This window comes from Carassius auratus, unplaced genomic scaffold (genome assembly GCF_003368295.1).
Source record: "Carassius auratus strain Wakin unplaced genomic scaffold, ASM336829v1 scaf_tig00000779, whole genome shotgun sequence".
Lineage (NCBI taxonomy): Eukaryota > Metazoa > Chordata > Actinopteri > Cypriniformes > Cyprinidae > Carassius > Carassius auratus.
Window position 1 is genome coordinate 41960 of NW_020523321.1, and position 21777 is coordinate 63736.

The 21777-nt window shown below is 35.8% G+C and overlaps 1 pseudogene; it reads left to right on the forward strand.

Annotated features, from left to right (window-relative positions):
* The window catches only part of LOC113069076 (echinoderm microtubule-associated protein-like 1), a 40422-nt pseudogene that overhangs the window by 14006 nt on the left and 4639 nt on the right, over positions 1–21777 (forward strand).

The window sequence follows — 21777 nt, forward strand, 5'->3', positions numbered from 1 at the left end:
AATCTGCAATGAATAAGATCTCAACAGATGTAGAGTCATCACACACCCGGCTAACTGAATGACTTCCTTATAAATCTTTAACAGTTTTTTTTATTATTATTGCTTTAATTACCAGCTGCTTCCTCTCAGTGTATAATTAATGAAGACGTTATTCTCAGGGAAGGGTTGAAAGCATTCGTTTCATTAATGTTTCATATCACTGATTTTACTAAGCAGTCTAATCACCTAGCAAACCGTTAACTGCTCTTTTATATGTGTGTTGGTTGTGTGTTTGAGTGCAAGAGAGGGTAACAGGGTTTCTCTGGGTCAGCAGCTGTTAGGGAAGGGTGCCGCAAAAACCATCAGCATGTTTGTATGAAACGAAGAAGGACATGTTAGGCCGTCCCTCTCTGACTCTTTCAAACGCACCCTGCTGGACGAGACTTTTGGCTTAAATTCGATGGTCACCGAATAGAACATTTTTCGATAGTAAATTTTTTTATGGTAAAAACCAGGCAGCTGTAAAATATATTACAACATATATGCAATATTTCATTAACAGATATAATGTTAATACACCAACTGAAGTACTAAAATCTTTTTTCTGCCATAATATTCTGCTTTGTATAAGCCACATGTAATCAAAGCTCATCACAAGTAGCTGTGGTTAATACTAATATATAGAAGGAGAACACAAGATGACTTGTTCTTTTTCACATCCAAAAACATTAGTTTGACATAACATTATTGTTGGCATAAATGTAGCATTATTTTACTGTATAATTACTTGAAATGCCACCTTAGATTTATTATTTTCACAAAGTAAGCTTACTGTAAACTATTTAACAAGTTGACTGTATACTTTTTAGTCTTTTACCATTAAAAGTATTATTATTTAGAAAAAAATGTTTTACAGGTAAATCATGAGAATTATTATAATTATTTTATTTTATTGACAGACATAGTTTTTATGGTGTCTAAAATGAATTTAAGTGGTGAGTTACATTCAAAATAGAATGTAATAGTAAGTAAATATTTTCCACATTCAGACACATCTGTAATATTTTATGAACCTATATTAATAGATTTACTAATAATTTAGTAATGGTTCTTTAAGGCACTTATGGAGAACCCTATTTTTAACAGTGGTACTTACTAACAATTGTTATGAATTTAATGAAAAAGATACTGTTATATACTGGATAAAATCTTGAGTTCTAAGATTTTGCAGCATTATTTCAGCTTTAGTTTGCCATACTTGAGGTTTTTTTTCCGTGTGTTATAGATGACAGTGCCTCGGTGGCGAGCAGTATGGAGGTGACGGACCGGATCTCCTCTCTGGAGCAGCGGGTTCAGATGCAGGAGGATGAGATTCAGCTGCTCAAGTCGGCCCTGGCTGATGTGGTGAGGAGACTGAACATCTCAGAGGAGCAGCAGGCCATGCTCAGCAGGAAAGGACCAACCAAAGGTACCATACAGTACCTCACCTCATTTGGTGGAAAGTCCTAGAGTTTCCAGATCACATTATTTATATCAGCTTTGCTTTACTGCAACATGTTCAGTGTTTTTTTTTTTCTTTGAGCCTCACTGAAAAACAAATTTCTACAAAACCACCTGTGTGCCATTTCTTACTTTTTCATCTTCTTCCCATCCATGCACCAGCAGCAGTTTTCTCTCCTATTGCTATTCATTTCCTTTCTTCTCTACTCTCCCATCCTCCTATTCCCTTCCCTCAACTGTTTTCTCATACTGTGATTATGTTTAGAAGCAGCAGTGAGGAGAGACTCTCCCTCCTCTAACAGCAGTTTTGGGAAGCCAGGTAGGCAGGGGGGCTCGTGTCTCACTTGTCAGGAGCTACACACTAATACAAAGAGCACAGTTTAGTCACGTCACTGGATCTGACATCACAAATGCATGGACACTGAGGACTGAGTTTTATATGAGTTATATTTCACTTAGTGATGCACTGATAAGGAAATGGTTGCTGATATGTATAATCCACGATCAGTAGGTTCCATTTTAAATGTTAATCAGATTTGGTATTTGCTTGATATACTGAGTGTTTATTAATATGCAAAATGGATATGGTAATTTTCAACCCTATGTTTATTTACATGATGTTATATACTTGTAGGTGTTTGAGTGACCCGTTTGTTATTAAAAGTTCAATATCTCTTGCAGACATAATGAGTTATGTATCAGAAGTTCGTAGAAAGGTTAATGCTTAATCTACTGGGTTTAATTTAGAGATTCTTAATTAATCTGACTATTTCTTATGCTTAATCTTGTTCTAAATTCTTAATTCATTTATCCTCACGTTGTTTCAAAACTTCAATGTTTTTCTGCTGTGGAATATTAAAAAAGATTTTTTATAAAGAATGTTGTTAACTAACAGATTTGATTCCCATTGACTTCACTGAATGGACAAAAATACAATAAAATTCAGTGGGAACTGACTGTTGGTTAACATCATTCTTCAGAATATCTTCTCTTTTGATTCGCAGAAAAGTGAGACAGGCTTGTAACAACTATATATATATATATATATATATATATATATATATATATATATATATAATTTTTTTTTTGGAACTTAATTATTTCAATGTTAACCTAATCAGACATGTAAAAAACACACACACAAATATTGGCTGATACTCTTATGATCATTTATGTGTTGTGCATCTCTAATCTCACCCCAGTATGTGTGACGTATAGTCCTGTCTCACATATGTCTAGTTATTTTGAGATTGGTGAGATTAACATTATAAGATGCTTGTTAGTGTGCTTAACAAACACTCTGGTCCTAATTACATTTAATGCTAGACTGACAAACTAGCACAAAAAAAGAGACATTGGAAAAACCTCAAGTATGATGATAATTTTGGTCTAACAGACATGGCAAGTGGCTTGTCACCTTAAATATCTAGATTTTTGGGGATTGTCTAACAAAACTTTACTAAATCCACATAATCCTTTGAACTGTAGGATAAAGTGGATAATTAGAGTCACATTTCTTTACCGTCTCAAAGTTTTGAAACACACTTGCTGCTGTGATGTCAGACACTAATTAGCCAGACTGCATGAATTTGTGCTACCAAATGTCAACCTGGGGGCCAAGACTCCTCAAACCAATAAAGAAATGTTTATTTTTGGTGTACTTTGGTTGCTCATGTTCACTTCATTCATTCCCCCGTCTGTTTGAAGTGTGTGCAAGATGAGTCATGCTTTCCTTCTTCATAATCCTTGATGCTCTGTGAAGGCTGATCTCTTTGAAACAAAAGAAAAATCCTTATGCACTTTTGCCTTTTTCTTTCTTTTATTTTTTCTACTGTATTTTTGTCCCGCTGCCTACACATTCATAACACAGTCAAGCAGCTCTGCTGTGATGAATATTTAATCATGCAAATGCATAGGGTAATGTAAATAAAGGCTCTCAAAAATCTTTGGCATCAGCAGTTAGACTGCAGGTGTGGACGCACTATTTAGTACTTGAATTGCACAAAGGCATATTATTCTCCAACCTGGACTTTTGTGAACCACAATTGCATTTTAATGTAGTCAATTCATGGCTCAGCCTATTGCAGGACAGTCTGAGGAAGCAAGAATAACATATATTCTGGAATTCTGTGGTCACTGCTCTGTTCCATTTCTTTGCGTTTGGGAATGTTTGCTGTATGATGCATTAAGTATATACACCACTGTTAGAGTTTGGGGGTCACCGAGGTTTATTTTATTTGTTTGAAAGAAATTAATAGTATATTTATTATGGATGCATTCAACTGATCAAAAGTAACAGTAAATTAATGTATAATGTTACAAACGATTTTGAATGCCGTTCTTTTAAACTTTCAAATCATCAAAGAGTCCTACAAAATGTTTCCTGGTTCAACAAAAATATTAAGCAGCACAACACTATAATAATAAGAAATGTTTCTTCTCTGAGTCAAAAAAAATTACAAAAATGACTAACCCCAAACTTTTGAATGATATTGTATATACAATTAAAATGCGAGTTTTGTGGCTTTTGTCCATGTGTGTTAGCTTTAAGTTCATCTATATGTTAATATACCATAAAGAAAATTCACTTTTATGTGTATTTAAAATTCAGTATGTTTCTCTTTTTGGACAATGACGCAAGAATATTGATGACACAACCTGCACTTCACAGATTTTTGTCCAGTCAGATGAGAATTACAGTATTACTCCCCTAAAACCACATTCAACTAACTACAAGTATTAAATGATTGTTCATGGCTATGGCATAACAAACCATTTAGAACAAAAGGCATGAGTCCCTTCTATATGTACCATTCAAACTTCCTTTTCAATAGGAATTAAATCAAAACAGGAAAAAAAAGCTGTGCTTGTCAAATGATTTCATAGGGCCTTTGAGAATGTAAAGTTAACTGTTAAAAGTTTGATGTTGTTGATCTAGTTTACAAAAAGATTGTAAATCACAGATAATAAATGCCTGACTGCAGTGCTGTGTGTAATTCTGCCCTTGTTTCTTCCATATTTCAGCTAGACCAATGATTGCAGCTCTGCCCCTGAGATCCACGGTAAACAACGGTACTGTCCTGCCTAAGAAGGGTGGCACACTGCCATCCCCCTCTGGCTCCAAGAAGGACAACAACTCACCAGCAACCAAAAGGTAAGAGAAATTGAGTAATGTATGATGGGCACAGGCAACAATTATTTTAGCTTCAGACTTCGAAAACAAATATTTGGAGCTGATTTTACAATATAAATGTTTGCATTTGTCACGTGTCTCTTAGCAACAAGGCTTATATTTTTGTGTAAGTTTGTTGTATACGAAACATTTCACAACTTGAAAGTGTGTTAGTGTGAGATCCTCCTTCCTTTAATGTATGATGCCTAGTGTAAAAATCAGTTCAGATTTTAAAGGTCGTCTGGTATTCCTAAATCCATAATTGACTGAAATCTTTTTGAAGTACTTTTCATTTTATAAATAAAGATGAAATTGTTCAAACCATTCTCTATAATAGATATCCATCCAGTGCATTACAATACACAAGATAACAGTGCAAGGTTTTGTCTGATAAAGGTCAGCTCAGGTTTTTATCAGTTCATGATAAGAAATGCTAAACCTAAAAGACACAGGTTCAAGTGAGTCAACTATGAGACAGGAAGCAATGCAGGACACAAAGGTTTTAGATGACAGAGAACATGCCTTTTGAATTAGGTTGCAGATAAACTTTATATTTCACTTCATATTTTACAATTGCAATTTAATTACTTGTAATAACTTAATTTCTCACAATTGACATGTTATTCCTCATTATTGCATCTTTACACACTACTGTTTAAAGGTTTGGGGTCAATAAGATTTTAATGTCCTTGTTAAAATAGAAAAACTTACTGACCCCAAACTTTTGAAGGGTGTATCTCACAATCTGACTTTATATGTCACTTTGTGACTATATACCATATTATTCAGAAACAACATTCTTTTTCTTCAGTGTAATGTTTTAGAATGACACCAGGGAGCTATGAATAATAATGAGAAAGAACTGCACAGCACCAATGTGTCTTTGTTTAATAAATGGCCAGATCATGCAGACGAATTAATGAATAAACAGAGCTTTATGATTATAAGACACAAACCAAGCTGAAGACCCCTGCTTTCCCCCTAAGTGTCTTTGTTTGTGTCAACTGTCTGTCACATGTATTTGTCATCCTGTGAGACCTCTCTGTCCCCTTCCCTTCTTCCTATCCGTTACATGTTCTAGTCTGTCCCATCTGCCCAGGTTTCTTCAAAGGCCACCTTACAGGTGAGAGTTTTTTACATGCAGGATCAGCAGTCTTCTAAAAAAGATGTGGGCTACTGATATTTTAACAAAAAATTATTTAAGGGTTAGTTTTTAAACCATTATTTAAGAACTGCTTAAAACCTTAGCAAACAGTTTGCAGTTCGACCATATTTGGTGTGGGCTGTTTAGGGATCCCACAGGAAGTACCTCTGCAATGGGAGATAAGCTTTGCTTTGATTCGTGTGAAACTGGGCACTCTTTGGTTTGGAATTATTATTATTATTATTATTTTATTTTTTTCATTTTTCATCTTTCATTGCAGCCTGTAAAGCTTATTTTCCCATCATGCCTTGAAGTGAGAGCCCTGTGCAGTCTATAGACTAACTCTATACCCGCTTGCTTGGATGTCTGAAGTGCCATTATTGACAAAAAGCCTCACAAAGCATGAAGATCCTGCAGCCTATTTAACATGGGATAACACCATCCGCCGGTGGCTGGGCCAAATGAGCTTCAGCCCTACAGTCTGGATTAGACTTGAGCCTGGCAACCAGTGGACTGCTGATGGGGTCTTTTCTTTTGTTGACAAGTTTTAAAGGGCACCCAGTCTCAATTCACCCCTTTCTAGTGCACAAAGGCACAGCAAATCAGGGCATGAACATGTCTCAGAGAAAAAAAAACACATAAAACACATTTCTTCTGGAATATGTAATGGTTGTTTGCCATGTATGTGTTTGCTGTGTCTCTTTGGGGAAGGCCGGTGCTGAGTGTCTATTTTAATTGGCTGTCACCAGTATTATCTCTACGTTGCCATTTCCTTTTTTTCTGTGCGAATGTTTACATTTATGCTTCCTGTTTGAGGATTATAGTAGGAAAATTCATGAAAGTTAACTGGGAACTTATTTGGAGACCGATACATTACTGCAAGCGAACACAAATATGCAAACATTTTGTCACTCAATTCTGTTATACATGTACATATACGTACATACTGCAGTTTTAATGTTTTTGTTTTTTTTTAAAGGAAATTAATTATTTCATTCCAAAACATATTGCATTGTTTAATAATTTATAATGTTACACATTCTATTTTAAATTTGTTTTTTATTTTGGAAAAAAAAGTATGGTTTCCACTAACATATTAAGCACCATAAATGATTTCAATATTGATAATAAGAAGAAATATTTCTTGATCATGAAAATCTGCATATTAGAATGATATCTGAAGAATCATGTGACACTGAAGACTGGAGAAATGATGCTGAAAATCAGTGGTGTCAAAAGTATTGGCATTCATTACTCAAGTAGAAGTATAGATACTAGGGTTTAAAAAGACTTTTGTAGAAGTTGAAGTATCAACTCAAGCTTTTTACTCAAGTAAAAGTGTAAAAGTACTGGTTTAAAAAACTACTTAAAGTATAAAAGTAAAAGTAATGTAAGGAAAAAAAATGCCATTAAGAACAAAAGCTTGGGCCGTGCCACAAGGGCCTATTGTGCACTACCCCACCTCCTCAAAAAAAATTTTTTTCTAAAGGCCATAATGACTATAATGTTATATTAAAATGTTCATGTTGAAAAATTTGGGAGGCACTAGGCTACCTGTTTCAGCCACATATATGGCCATTGAAAATGAACTCATTTTAGTACAATGCAAATACATTAAAGAGCTAGAGATATGATGACTAGTTGCCAATAAGTATTGTTATGGTGCAAAAAGTCAAACTTCAGAGGCATGTCATCAGTAACCTTGAATGGAATGTAAATGTACATCCAAGCTTAGCTGCAGGAATCTGTGAGGGCAATGGACAAGAACATTGGTGCAGGCTAAAAACAATTACTCTTGTGTGGTTGACTATTTACAATAAACATTATAGTGCTGTCAAAATGAATGATTAATCTAAGTGATTATTCAAAAACTAAAAATGAAAAATAACTCATAATCCAGATACCTTCTTGATTGATAGCTTCTTGTATTCGGTACATACGTCTGCTATGTCCAGTGTTCGGAGGGTAACGAGTTACAAAGTTGATATAGAGCTTCACAGTCCCACCCACAGCCCGAGAGAGCTCTGGTGCCGGAAGTAAATTTCCCATTCCTTTCTCCCATTCACTTTCGGAAAAATCCGTATCTAAAGAGTTTTAGAGCATGTGTGAGGATAACCAGCTACGGCTGAACTCATAAGCATATAACATATCATTTCAAGTGAAAAAATTAAGACAAAATCCAAAAAAAGTCAAAGGTACAAGACTGTGTACATATTTTCATTTCGAGCGCAGGAACTACTCATCCCATAAACCACCGCGCCCCATTGAATTCGACTGAAGCCACAACTGCAAACGAGGCAACGAGCCTTTTGAGCGACATCCAAATCTGATGACGGCCGCTCGCGCGAACTTTTTCCTCCAGTGAATTTTATTTTATATAGTGAATGTGCAGTAATAGCAGTTCTTTCAGTATTAATCGTGTAAATAAATAGTGTTTTATATATGTATTGTGTATTGATTTTTATTTTATCATCGTGTATTTTATATTGTGTGCGTGTGTGAAAGTGGTTAACGATAACGTCAGCAATGGTGCAGTGCTTTGTATCTGACTGCAATCACTGCTCAGTTGTCAACACATGTCGTTGCCATTACACAAATGTTCAGTAAATGCACAAAAAGGTATGTCTAGGCTAAATATTGTTTTGACAGTGGCATTATAAAATGCTTGATATGACTCATTTCATATGGAGGCTACAGTAGCCTAGCTAAAGTGGACGATAATGCTAACTAAAGTTACCAACCTCCCTGCAAAACTCTCAATGGCAGCCAAGGAGATCATGATTGCACTGATAAGTCTACCGTGCAAAAACACAATACAGGTTTTTATTTTATTTTATTTTTTTATTAATGATCTTCAGTCTTCACGGACCTTCGAGGGGTTTAACCAGACGGTTATACGAGCTCCACCAATCAGATGCATCACTGTGGGATTGTTCAGGATTGTGGGTAATGAAGTACTTAGCCAAGACATCGCGAATAAAAGGCATTTAGATCAAAACAAGGTTAGTGCCCCCATGATCTTTTTACGTTTATATGAGCATATACTGTTGCTTAGTACAGCCGTAGCTGGTTTTAAGTCTACCATGTATGGTTACGTTTTAATGGCTTATACCCCAAATGTCAATGTAGGAATTGCATTGAATTTTTAGTTCCGGCACCAGCTGTGGGTGGGACTGTGATGCTCTATAGCCTAGATATCACAACATTGTCATTTGCGTCATTAATCGCAAACGATAATTTATTAAAACGTCTCACTACCCAACTACCTACAGTAGCTTAATTTGTGGAGGACGAAGAGAAAGCACCCATTTGGCAAATGAGCCAGTAGTGAGAAATAAATAATAACTTTTAAGTAGGGTCCAGTGCCTTTTCGATACTTTTAAAATGGTACTGGCGCCTCAACGTGCCTGAACCGATACTTAAAAAAAAAAAAAAAACTACAAAAAAAACTATGGATAACATTAAAGAACATTACAAATATTTAAAATAAATCCATAGCTTTCACCTTGGATGCTCTCATTTCCCAAGTTGTGCTTCCCTTAATCTAAGGCTAATAAATGTATTTCACAATCTGGGTCATTATTTAATACAAAAGTACACATAATGTTTCTACTGTATCTCTGTCACTCACTCTGATATTTAGTTAAGATGAGTGCTGTCTGTCACTGTCTTAAATCAGTTCTGTGAATGACTGTATGCTCATTCTTTATAAAGTAGCAACAATCTCGTTTTTAAAATACAGTACTGTGCAAAAGTCTTATGGAAAAGAAAGAATAGTGTTTTCACCCCAAAAAAGGGTTTTAAGCCAGTCTTTTGCTGCAATGTGTCAGTAGGACAGTAGTTTGCCATTAATTTTAATAATAATCTAGTGCGATTTTGAATGCACAAGCAGTTTGACGATGGCAAAATGAATGTTTGGAATTGTAAACTGATATTTTATACTGACACTCTACAGCAAAATATATAAATAACTGGCCGAACACCATTCTTTTAAGTGAAAATACTGCCTAAGACTTTTGCACAGTAGTGTATGTATAAAGTACGTATGATTAAATGAGGTATATTTAAATAAGTGTAAGGAAACAGCTGTTTCGTGATTAGCGGTGACAAGCGAAAACTGTACACTAGATGAGAAACCGACTGATCGTGACCTTTTGTAAACTGTATTTATGACAAAGAACTTCACAGATACAGATATTCTAACAATCTATCGGTAAACACACACCTTGTGTCCTCTGTCTCTGTTTGAGCTCGCGCTGCTCCACCGTGGTCGGCGGATTGAAGAGCGCGCTGAAAGACGGGAGGAGACCGGACTGACGCCGGTTTCATTTGAAATTTAAGCAGACTGACTCTGAGGCGATCGGATACTACTGGTTCCAACCTACTTTTAAGAAATATATTGTTTGATAAACGAACCCAAAACTGTCTATGCAGTGTGATGTGACTTGTGTCATGTGCAGGTGTGATGGATCGCGTATGGACCAATAGGGTGTCGGAATGGTATATGTGTATACTTCTCATCCAACCACAATCAAATTCACTCCATCCTGATGGCGCGATTTATCTGGATAGGGTTTTTTTCTTTCTATCTCTCTGAACGATAACAATCCGGTATGAAATAGCAGTAACGAAGCTATTTTTTTAAATGTAAGGAGTAGAAAGTACAGATACTTGCGTGAAAATGTAAGGAGTAGAAGTAAAAAGTCGGCTGAAAAATAATTACTCAAGTAAAGTATAGATACCCCAAATTTCTACTTAAGTACAGTAACGAAGTATTTGTACTTCGTTACTTGACACGTCTGCTGAAAATTCAGCTTTGGCATCACAGGAATACAGTTTTAAATTGTAATATTTCTCAGTGTTATTGTTAAAATAAAAAAATCTTAAATTGTATTAATTCAAGCAGTATATTTTATTCATCTAATATTGTGCGTATCATATTCAAAAAGCAATTGTCATATTTTCTCATTTGCTGTTTTGACAAGGAATGTTTTTTCGTTGTGGAGTAGCTGTTTTGTTGTGCCTTTTGATATCAAATTATATTAAAATCTTGCCATTTATCATTCATAGCACTGTGAAGAGAACAAGTTCATCTGAGCAAGTTGGCCCTAACAACAGGAAAGACAGTGGTGTGGACTCCAGAAGCAATCGCACACGCGCTGGTTCCACAGGGAGCAACTCCAGTGGCAAGAAAGCCACAGAAAAGTATGTAAATCAATATGCATATATGCTTTTATGCCCACGCGATTGACTGAATAATAGCAACTCGTACACTCACGTTACACAAGCTCATTTGGATGACTTTCTTCCTTTTTCACCCCCTTCAGCAAACAAAGGGACCCTGTTTTCAGCGCAGGTAAGAGTCCGGTGTCCTGTACCCATGTGATAGAGTATGTGTCTCTGAACCAAGACTGGATCAGTCACAAGAAATGGTTATACTGTCATTGCTCTTTTTGACCGGACTTCCCAGAAATGATAAACTCTGCTTACTCTCGCCAGATACATGTCCTCAAAATAAATGGCTGACCACCCACATGTCCTTTTGATTAGCAGCAGTGCAGATCAATTAGAAGGTGGACAGATGTTACAATGGGACTGTGCTGAATTAAGGGAAACTCATTTAAGAAAAGAACGATTTTAAAGATTTCTGCTCGTGTCTCCAGTCATGGCTCATGGAGGACACTATCACTGTATTGGTTTACTGTATATTGTACCGTACAATCTTTGTTTCAGTTCATCTCACCATTCAATGACCTGCTATTCTTTTGTCAGTAACACATAATCTTTTACCAAAAATGTTTCCTCTTTTCATTTTTGAGTTTATTTTATTTGACTTATTTTCTCTTTAAATTTAGATTTTTTTTTATGCATTTGGTCACAAAGCAGATAAATTCCGGTAGTAGAAAATAATGAGAATTTATTTTTACTATTATATAAGTATAGTTATTATGCATAGAAATGGCAGAATTATGCTAATAACCTTCTTAGTGCAGAGAACAAGGTCTTTTAAAGAAAAGAAAAAAAAAGCTTGAAATTTGAAAGCTTGACAAAAAAAAGGTTCAATAGGCATTTGTAGTCATTGTGTTTATCTATTATGGATCAGTTCTGGTCAGAAGCTCTGAAGCTTTTTTTTTTTATAGAGATAGAAAGGAATTCGGGAGCAGTTCTTGGGAATGTCAGAACAAATTTGATTTGCTGTCAGTTTAAAAGCAGAGTGTTCAGTGTGTGCAGCCGCATGAGGTGGAATAAAACAAGCTGTTCAGCCTGAAGGCGACATTTGCATGTTCCTTACTGTATATGTGACCCAGTTACTGTATTTAACTGTGTTGAAAACTCTGATTAATTGAGGTCATCAAGACAGCAGTACCAGATGTTAAATGTACAGTACACAAAATTAAGCAGTGGAGATTTGTTAAATAGAGCACTTGGCGAATGAAAGGACTATCCCGGAGGAGCTTGTAGGGTAATTACCCAGACATGGCGAGCTGGGATCGAAGGAACGGGGATCTGTCTTTCCATGAGCTGTTTTCTGTCATCTTACGTGATTGTCTCTGTCTCTGTACGTTCACTAAGGGATGCCAAGTGTGAAGCACTGCAAAGGTAGGCACTGTTTGTTAACTGTCCCATGCGTGAGCAGCTCTGTGGACACAGCTTGATTCCTACAGCCAGAGGGAAGTGAACATGTTCAGATTAAGGGCAATTGTGACCCCTTGCTAAAAAATGCAACTGGTAGCTTTGAGAATCATTATTTATGAACCGTCAGATATTGTGTGAAGCCATTTTTCTTAAGACCCCATGAAGTCACCTATTCATTTTATATATTTATTTATTTATTTGTATTTGGGACATATTTGATATAGCAGGAAATTACATCTATACATATATATATATATATATATATATATATACATACATACATACAACAAAATAAAGTTACAATTAAAATTGAAATTAAAACAAACTTCTCAAAAAAAAAACTAATTCATAAAAGCTATAATAGTATGTCATTTATACTAAAATAATGCTGGTGTACACACACATATATACGGTGTAAGGAAAATATTGCTTTTATTTATTTAATTTGATTTATTACTTTTAATATTTTTTAACTTCATGTTTAGGAGTCATTAAATGTAAACATTTTTTTTTTTTAAATGATATAGATAATTTTTCTTTTTTTTTTTAACCATGTGCAACCATCATCAATAGAGTGCATTTCTAAGAATTTTTGCCACCAAACTTTACAGACTGAAGTAGTCTAAGTCTTTGGTTCTTTTAATTGTGATGATTTTGGCTCACATTTAACAAAAACCCACCAATATCTCAACAAATTAGAATACTTCATTAGACCAATAAAAAAAAAAGTTTTTTAGGGAATTGTTGGCCTTCTGGAAAGTATGTTCATTTACTGTATATGTACTCAATACTTGGTAGGGGCTCTTTTTTCTTTAATTACTGCCCAGGTTTCTTTGACAGTGGCCTTCAGCTCATCTGCATTTTTCGGGCTCTTGTTTCTCATTTTCTTCTTGACAATACCCCATATATTCTCAGTGGGGTTCAGGTCTAGTGAGTTTGCTGGCCAGTCGAGCACACCAAAACCATGGTCATTTAACCAAAAATTGGTGCTTTTGGCGGTGTGGGCAGGTGCCAGATACTGCAGGAAAATGAAATCAGCATCTTCAAAAAGCTGGTCAGCAGAAGGAAGCATGAAGATGTCCAAACTTTCTTGGTAAATGGGTGCAGTGACTTTAGTTCTCAAAAAACACAGTGGACCAACACCAGCAGATGACAGTACACCCCAAATCATCACAAATTGTGGAAACTTAACACTGGACTTCAAGCAACTTGGGCTATAAGCTTCTTCACACTTCCTACACACTCTAGGACCTTGGTTTCCAAATGAAATGCAAAACTGTGTGCTGCTCTTTGGACCACTGGGCAACAGTCCAGTTCTTCTTCTCCTTAGCCCAGGTACAGGAGTGGCTTAACAAAAGGAATATGACAATTGTAGCCAAATTCCTTGACACGTCTGTGTGTGTGTGGCTCTTGATGCCTCCTCAGTGCATTCCTTGTGAAATTCTTTAAAATTCTTGAATCGATTTTGCTTGACAATCCTCATAAGTCTGCGGTCCTCTCAGTTGGTTGTGTATCTTTTTCTTCCACACTTTTTCCTTCCACTCAACTTTCAGTTAACATGCTTGGATACAGCACTCTGTGAACAGCCAGCTTCTCTGGCAATGAATGTTTGTGGCTGACCCTTCTCGCGAAAGTGTGTCAATGATTGTCTTCTGGACAACTGTCAGATCAGCAGTCTTCCCCATGATTGTGTAGCATAGTGAACCAAACTGAGAGACCATTTTGAAGGCTCAGGAAACCTTTGCAGGTGTTTTGAGTTGATTAGCTGATTGGCATGTCACCATATTCTTATTTGTTGAGTGAATTGGTGGGTTTTTGTTAAATGTAAGCCAAAATCATCACAATTAAAAGAACCAAAGACTTCAGCTACTTTAGTCTGTGTGCATTGAATTTATTTAATACACAAGTTTCACAATGTCAGTTGAATTACTGAAATAAATTAACTTTTTTGATGACATTCTAATTTATTAAGAAGCACCTGTACAGTTTGAACAGCTATTCTAGCAATTCCAGATGGGACAGTAAACTAGCAGACTTTGACAGTTCTGCCTTCATATTATGGCAGAATCAGCATACACAGAGCTGTCTTGCGTAAGGGTTTGGGTTGATTAGACAATTGCGTCTGTGATAGAAGTACCCACTCTTCCTCCAGATATGCCACCCTTCCCAGTAAACTATTGCACACTCTCTGTAACACCCTTCTGAGTGATGCAGTGGTGCTAAAACACAAGCTGTTAACTCTTGAGTGATGCTGCTCTGACAGCTCCTGGGTGTTTTGCTCACTGCTCATGGCACTTGTTTTTCAAACGCACCATGGGAACCCAACACTCTCCTGCAGTCACACAGCAGCACACTGAAAAGCTTTTATTCCAATAGTTTATAGCTGCTTTTTGCTCCATGTGTTTGTTCTTTCAGTCCCGTGAAGGGCATTTATCATCTTGCGCCAACCAGCGTTTCTGTTTTTTCTCTGGAACTGGAATTTGGTGTTTATTCATAAATCTGAAGATAAGTGTCACGCTGGTTTGTGTATGTTTAGTGGAAGTTATTTTTCCCAAACTGTAGTCTTTAATGTTGATGCAGCAGTCGGTGAATGACTCACTATGCCCAATGCATTTTATAGTCACAAAATACGTGTAAGACAAACAAATTAAAAAAACCAAACATCACTTAGATGGTTGGAGTAATGTTTCTTTAGACTACATTTTATCAGTTTATTTCCAGTATTCCTCATTTTCCTCGGTCAGGATAACATTCTGATTCCCATGTGCCTCCCCTGCTCATCAGCACTGCACAAATCTTATTCTTAAGCAGCATTTTTGGCTTGTTGGCAGAAAAAAATTAAATATATTTAAAAAATGAACAATTAGGGCCCTATCATACACCCGGCGCAATGCGACGCAAGGCGCAGTGCAGGTGTGTTTGCTAGTTTCAGTCCGGTGCCGTTCGCATGTTCCTGTCCAGCGCCACGTCGTTTAATTGTGCTAGTCTAAAAAAGAGGTGTGTTCTGGCGCATTGCTATTTTAAGGAGCTGAAAATAGACTGCGCCATAGACCAACTCAAACCTGGTCTAAAGTCTGGCGCAATGTTTTTTCTTTGTTATTAAAAGAGCGTACACGCTGCTTATTAAACACAGGGACGCACCGCAGCACACAAACATGCCAAATATAAAAGGATTGAAATGCATAATAATTTTTTTGTAGGCTAATTATATATATATATATATATATATTATATAGCGTGTAAATAGCAAATCCGTCATTGCACGAGCGCAACTGGCTCTTAAAGGGAATGGAAGATGAGACTGATTGGTTTATTCATTATGCCCAAAAAACACCCATTACTCATTAAGAGAATAGGGACAACCCGTTTAGACCATGCGCCTGGGCGCGCAAACCGTTAAAATAGCAAAAGTTTATATATATTTTCAGAAATAGTTCCTAGGTGTATTTTCTTCTCAAGTAAATTGTTGTTGCTTTAAAGATATGTTAATGCAAAACAAGAAAAATACTAATTGAGAAAAAGATTATTTTGCAGTGCAGTTTCTTAGCCTTGTGGACGCCTTGTCTTCTTGTTATTATGGTGGTATCAAAAGCTATTGGACTATGTCTGATCATTATTATACTTCATCCCGCCTCTCCACCCTCTCCCGCCTCTGCCCCATCCAATTTGACCACTTTACCTAGTTACCGTGCAGATCTACCTGCACCGACCATCAAAAAGGACCGGATCCTCTGAGCCCCCCAAATCCACATCAGCCGTGCCCTTGCAGTCCACCAACACCCCATCAGAGGCCAAGGTTTTGTCTGACAGAGTGGTCCGGCTCGGAAGCCAAAAGGTCCCCTCATTTACCCTTCCTCTGAGGAAGTGTTCTTCTCAGTTAGTCCACTCGCTCTTAGAAGTGCCCTCTTACAGATGTCCAATCAAATCTCCCAACCAGTATTTCCAAATCTGTTACTAATCAAAACAGCTGTAATATTTAACGTAGTCAGGGGGTTTCTTTATGAGTCTTTTGTTCTGTTCTGTTTTGTTTTTTTTGTTTTGACTGGGTCTCTTTGAGCTTAGTGTTATTTCTTGTGTATATGTTACACTGCATATTCACACTTTGTCTTTTTGCTTTTAAATAGGTTTGTTTGTTCAAGTCTGCATTCTATAAACTGTACATTTCCTTTTCCATTGTGTGTGCATGCATGCCTACCTGTGATTTTATTTTGTATCTGTTACTAATTTACCAACCCATGAAACTGCCGAATTCACATGCTACTGCATTCGATTTTGCTTTCCTTCACTTTTAAAATGAATGTATTTCAAATACTGTACGGAATAAAATGCATCAAAGCATTTCCTTTAAATCTCACTGACCCATTGAATTATTTAAAAACCATAATATATATTCTTCTAAACACTGTTGAAATTCCTTCTAATCCTCCTTTCGGATTAAATCATTTCATTTTGTCTTGGATTAACATTTAATTACAATAATTTTAAAATAAACTAACATTAAAAAAATTGGGGTCAGTAATTAAGTCTCTTATGTTTACCAAGGCTGCATTTATTTAAATTTGAATTTAAATGATTTAAAATACGTTGAGAATATTATTACTGTGAAATATTATTACAATATAAATGAACTATTCTGATATATTTTAAAATGTAATTTATTCATGTGATTGCATAGCAATAAAAAGAGTTTTCAGCAAAATTACTCCAGTCTTCAGTGTAATATGATCCTTCAGAAATAATTCTAATCTGCTGATTTGCTGCTTTGAAAATTTTTTTACTTATTGTCTGTTCTGTTAACAGTTGCACTGAATATGTTTGTCTTTGATAAATAGCCAGTTCAGAAGTACAGCATTTATTTGAAATAGATTTTTGTCATTTTTGATCAGTTTAATGCATCCTCGCTGAATAAAAATATGAATTGATTTCACAAACAGATAAAACAGGTAAAGATTGTACTGACCCAAATTTTATCTGTCTTCATCATTGTTTTAATTAAAATCGGATAACATTAACCCAAGCAATCCTTCTCAGACCCATGCATTTTTTTGCTCTAAAAATCTGTGTTGCTTTTTCTAGATGAAGGGTATGTCAAAATGTATTTGAAGGGACGACCCATCACCATGTACATGCCCAGAGACCTGGTGGACACATACTGCCTGGAAGCAAAGGCTGACTTGCCTCCTAAAAAACTGAAGCTAGACTGGGTGTATCCTTTGCAAAATCGAAATGGAGCTGAATTTGGATTGATTCTTGTATTCAACGCTCATTGCTGTACGATTGAATTAACTGTTTATTTATTATTACACAGAAAATGAGCATGTAAAAATGTCATGAGCTAAACAATGATGGGTATGGTATATAGGCCAGAGTTAATATTATTTTGCATAATGTTAAAATTCTGAAACCTGGACTTCAGAAATGATTATTCATTGTGATGCCCTAATTCCATATTAGCATTCCAAGTTGCCGAATTTTGAAGCATGAAGGATGTCTAATCATGTACCCTGGTTTTCTCTCTGGCTCTGCTGAGCACTGCAGCCTGTCAGAGTGGGATATTTTCTGCATGTCTTACCCATAATGTATTTGGTACATTACATGAAAAGAACGTTGCAGACAGGCAATATCTAAAGCCAAACAAAACAGAATATTAACTGGTCAGATAGCACTTTTCCAGAAATAAAAATGTAAAAATGTTCCTCTTTCACAGAAAAAGCCCTGTTACAAGTTTAGTTTATCAGCAGTAGTTTTTGCTCTTGACTATGACCCAGCTATGGTTACCGGGGCCGTGACTGTCGATCCAACCTGTACTTGCTCCCGACGGGGGAAACGGTTTACTTCATCGCATCTGTGGTTGTGCTCTATAATGTGGACGAGCAACTACAAAGACACTACACTGGACACACTGATGATATCAAGTGGTAAGACTATTTCTATTTCTGTTCACGTGATCTCATTGTCTGTCTGTCATCACCTCCAGCATTTTATTAAACTGCCATATCTAAAGAAGATACTACAGCTTAAATTATTATTCAGATACTCTTCAGCATCATTTTTCAAAACTATGCTGAATAAATGATTTTTTGCCTTGATGTGCAATTTTACAGAACGTTTATCATTAGTCGTGTCACTGAAGTTCATTATTCATTCCCCTGTCATCCCTCAGTCTGTATTTTGCCTCTGTGTTACACTACATTGCTCTTTTTGGGATATAAGAGACCTCAAAGACATTTTAAGAGTTTAGAATTATAGTGAATACATTATCTTTATGCATAAAATGTTATTAAATGAATGATGTTATGCTTAACCTTGAAGTGTCAGATTCATATTTATGAGTTTTTTCTGTTTGAATATCCTTTTACCTTTCTCTTAATAACACTATTTAATCTCCATGAAAAATGTATATGTAACATATATATAATATATAAAAAAAAATAAGTAATACTTTTATTCAGTAAGGGTGATCCGTTCATCAAAATCCTGAAAAATATCACAAATGCACAACCGTTTTCAACATTGCTAATAATAAGAAATGGATTTTGAGTAGCGTGTTTCTGAAGGATCATGTGACACTGAAGACTGGAGTTATGGCTCCAGAAAAGTCAGCTTTGCCATCACAGGAATAAATTACATTTTGAAATTTATAGAAGTAGAAAACAGTTCTTTAAAATTGAAATCATATTTACCAATATTACTTATTTGAAAGTGTTTTGGATTAAATGAATGCAGCCTTGGTGAGCATAAGAGGCATCTTTCAAAAATCCACCGACCACAAACTTTTGCGTTGTAGTCTATATCAATGGCCCCTTAACTTAAAAAAGTCAAGCCATCAGAATATAGACAAAGTAAAATGACATTAATGTAATTTCCTCTTGATCTCCGGTCTCCAGTTAAGACAGGTCCAACACAAATCATCATGTATGGCTGTGCTCTAACGGAGTAAAATCTAATATTTCTTCATCTATATAGAAATTTGCTAAATGTCAAAGCTGTTCATTGTAAGTAAAATGCCTTGAGCAAGAAAAGCATAAGCAAAAACCAATAGCCTGTGATTAAGACGTTCATGATCAGTTTCCTGTGTTTATGATCAGTCCCGTGACTCATAACGCTCAAGGTCCTAAATGTGCCTTGTCCTCTCACTGCTGTGTCATTTGCTGCCCACATCTTTCATCTCTTTACTCTTCCCCTACAGCCTCACTGTCCATCCCGATAAAATCACCATAGCAACCGGACAAGTGGCTGGCACATCCTCAGATGGAAAAGTAAGATCACTTATTCAGTTCAGATATTTAAACTGGTATCAATCATAGACATTAATAGCTTATTGCTACTATAATAGGCTTGATCCAGCCAAAATAAATCTAATTATTGCATGTGCCTCAAGAGTCTGTCATAACTAATGTGGAGGATCAAGATCTAGAAATAGTCTGTCTGTGCCTAGCAGCAGCTGGCTCCTCACGTGCGAGTGTGGGACTCTGTGAGTTTGAACACGTTGCACATCCTTGGAGCAAGTTTCTTTGATCGGGCTCTGGTTTGCCTCTCCTTCTCAAAGTCGGTAAGAGCAAGTCACTCCAACACAAACACAAACATTCTCACGTGAAACCACCAAATATAGCTTATAGTTCTTTGAATAATCAAACAAAACTTTCTTTATTGTGAAATAAAAAAAAGTAATGGGTTCTATTTTCTGTAACCTGGTCAGCTTAAAGGGATAGTTCACCCAAAAATGCACATTTTGTCATAATTTCCTGTGTATTTTGAAACATTCAGAACGGAGGAAGCTGGTTGTGTGTTGTGGACGACTCCAGTGACCACGCTCTCTCTGTGTGGGACTGGCAGAGGGAGGAAAGACTTGCTGAAGTCAAGGTGAGTGCTATCGGGCTATATTAATCCTGACTATCAATGTATGCTTTTGTGATAGTGTACCTCATATGTCAAAAAGAGAAAAAGAAAACCGATTCCTTTTTTTGTGCATCTTCATGACTTTTCTTTCTCTGCCCTCACAGAGCTCCAATGAGTCAGTCTTTGCTGCTGATTTCCACCCGACAGATGCTAATATAATTGTTACCTGTGGGAAGTCACACCTTTATTTCTGGTCATTAGAAAAGGGATCTCTTGTGAAAAAACAGGGACTTTTTGAGGTAACCTCTCTTAAGCCTTTGTGGTCAAATTCAGTGAAGTTTTCACTTTTTATTCAGTCAAATTCATTTTTTTTGATAGATGATAGTATGTCGCATGTTCAGTTATGGTCCAACTTGTGCATGCACATCATGTACACAAGCAGTCGAAGGTTTAGACACATCTAATCATTCTTTATTTTTACCGCGTTATACTTTTAAGAATAACAGATAAGTCATCAAAACTACGAAATAACACAAACGGAAGTATGTGATTTACATTATGTAGTAAACAAAAATACAATTCAAAAGGATTAAGTTTCTTCTGGTGCATTATGGGATTAACTTAAAAATTAGCAAGAATGCTACTTTTGTAGACATTTTATAGAAATGCATACATTGTGATTTTATGTTTTTGAAAGAAGTCTCTTAAGCTCAACAAAGCTGCATTTATTTGATTAAAATTACAGTAAAAACTGAAAACAATGTGAGATATTATTGAAATTTAAAATAGCAGTTTTTTATTTGAATATACTTTCATATTTTATGATATTAATGATTTAAAATATTAATATCAAAATTAAATGTATTCATGTGATGGCAAAGCTCAATTTTCAGGAGCCATTAGTCATCAGTCTCATGATTTCTTATTATTATAAATGTAGAACACAGTTGTACTGCTTAATATTTCTATGAAAACCTTGATGCATTTTTCAGGATTAAAGTTTTAAAGAACAGCATTTATTTAAAGTAGAAATGATTTGTAACATTATAAATGTCTGCACTATAATGTTATTACTTTTAGTCAATTGAATGCTTCCATGCTAAAGTATTAATTTCTTTCAAAATAAGTTTATATTTGTCTACAAAACTCATTTCCAAATCCAAAGGCTCTCAAGATCCCAGGAAACTTAAGTTCAGTTAGATGTGTCTAAACATTTCACTGCTAGTGTAGTTGTAGACTTTATGAAAAACATGTCATCTCTGTATTTTGTGTGCTAACATCTATTGCATTTCTGCTTTAAAAATAAAGTCGTATTTATATTTCTTGCAGAAACAAGAGAAGCCCAAGTTTGTATTGTCTGTGACTTTTTCAGAAAATGGCGACGCCATCACTGGAGACTCGAGTGGAAATATACTTGTGTGGGGCAAAGGTGAAAGATGAAAACGTTTATTATTATTATTGAGTTATTTATTGATGTATTTGAATGTTTTGCAAAACACCTGTGTAA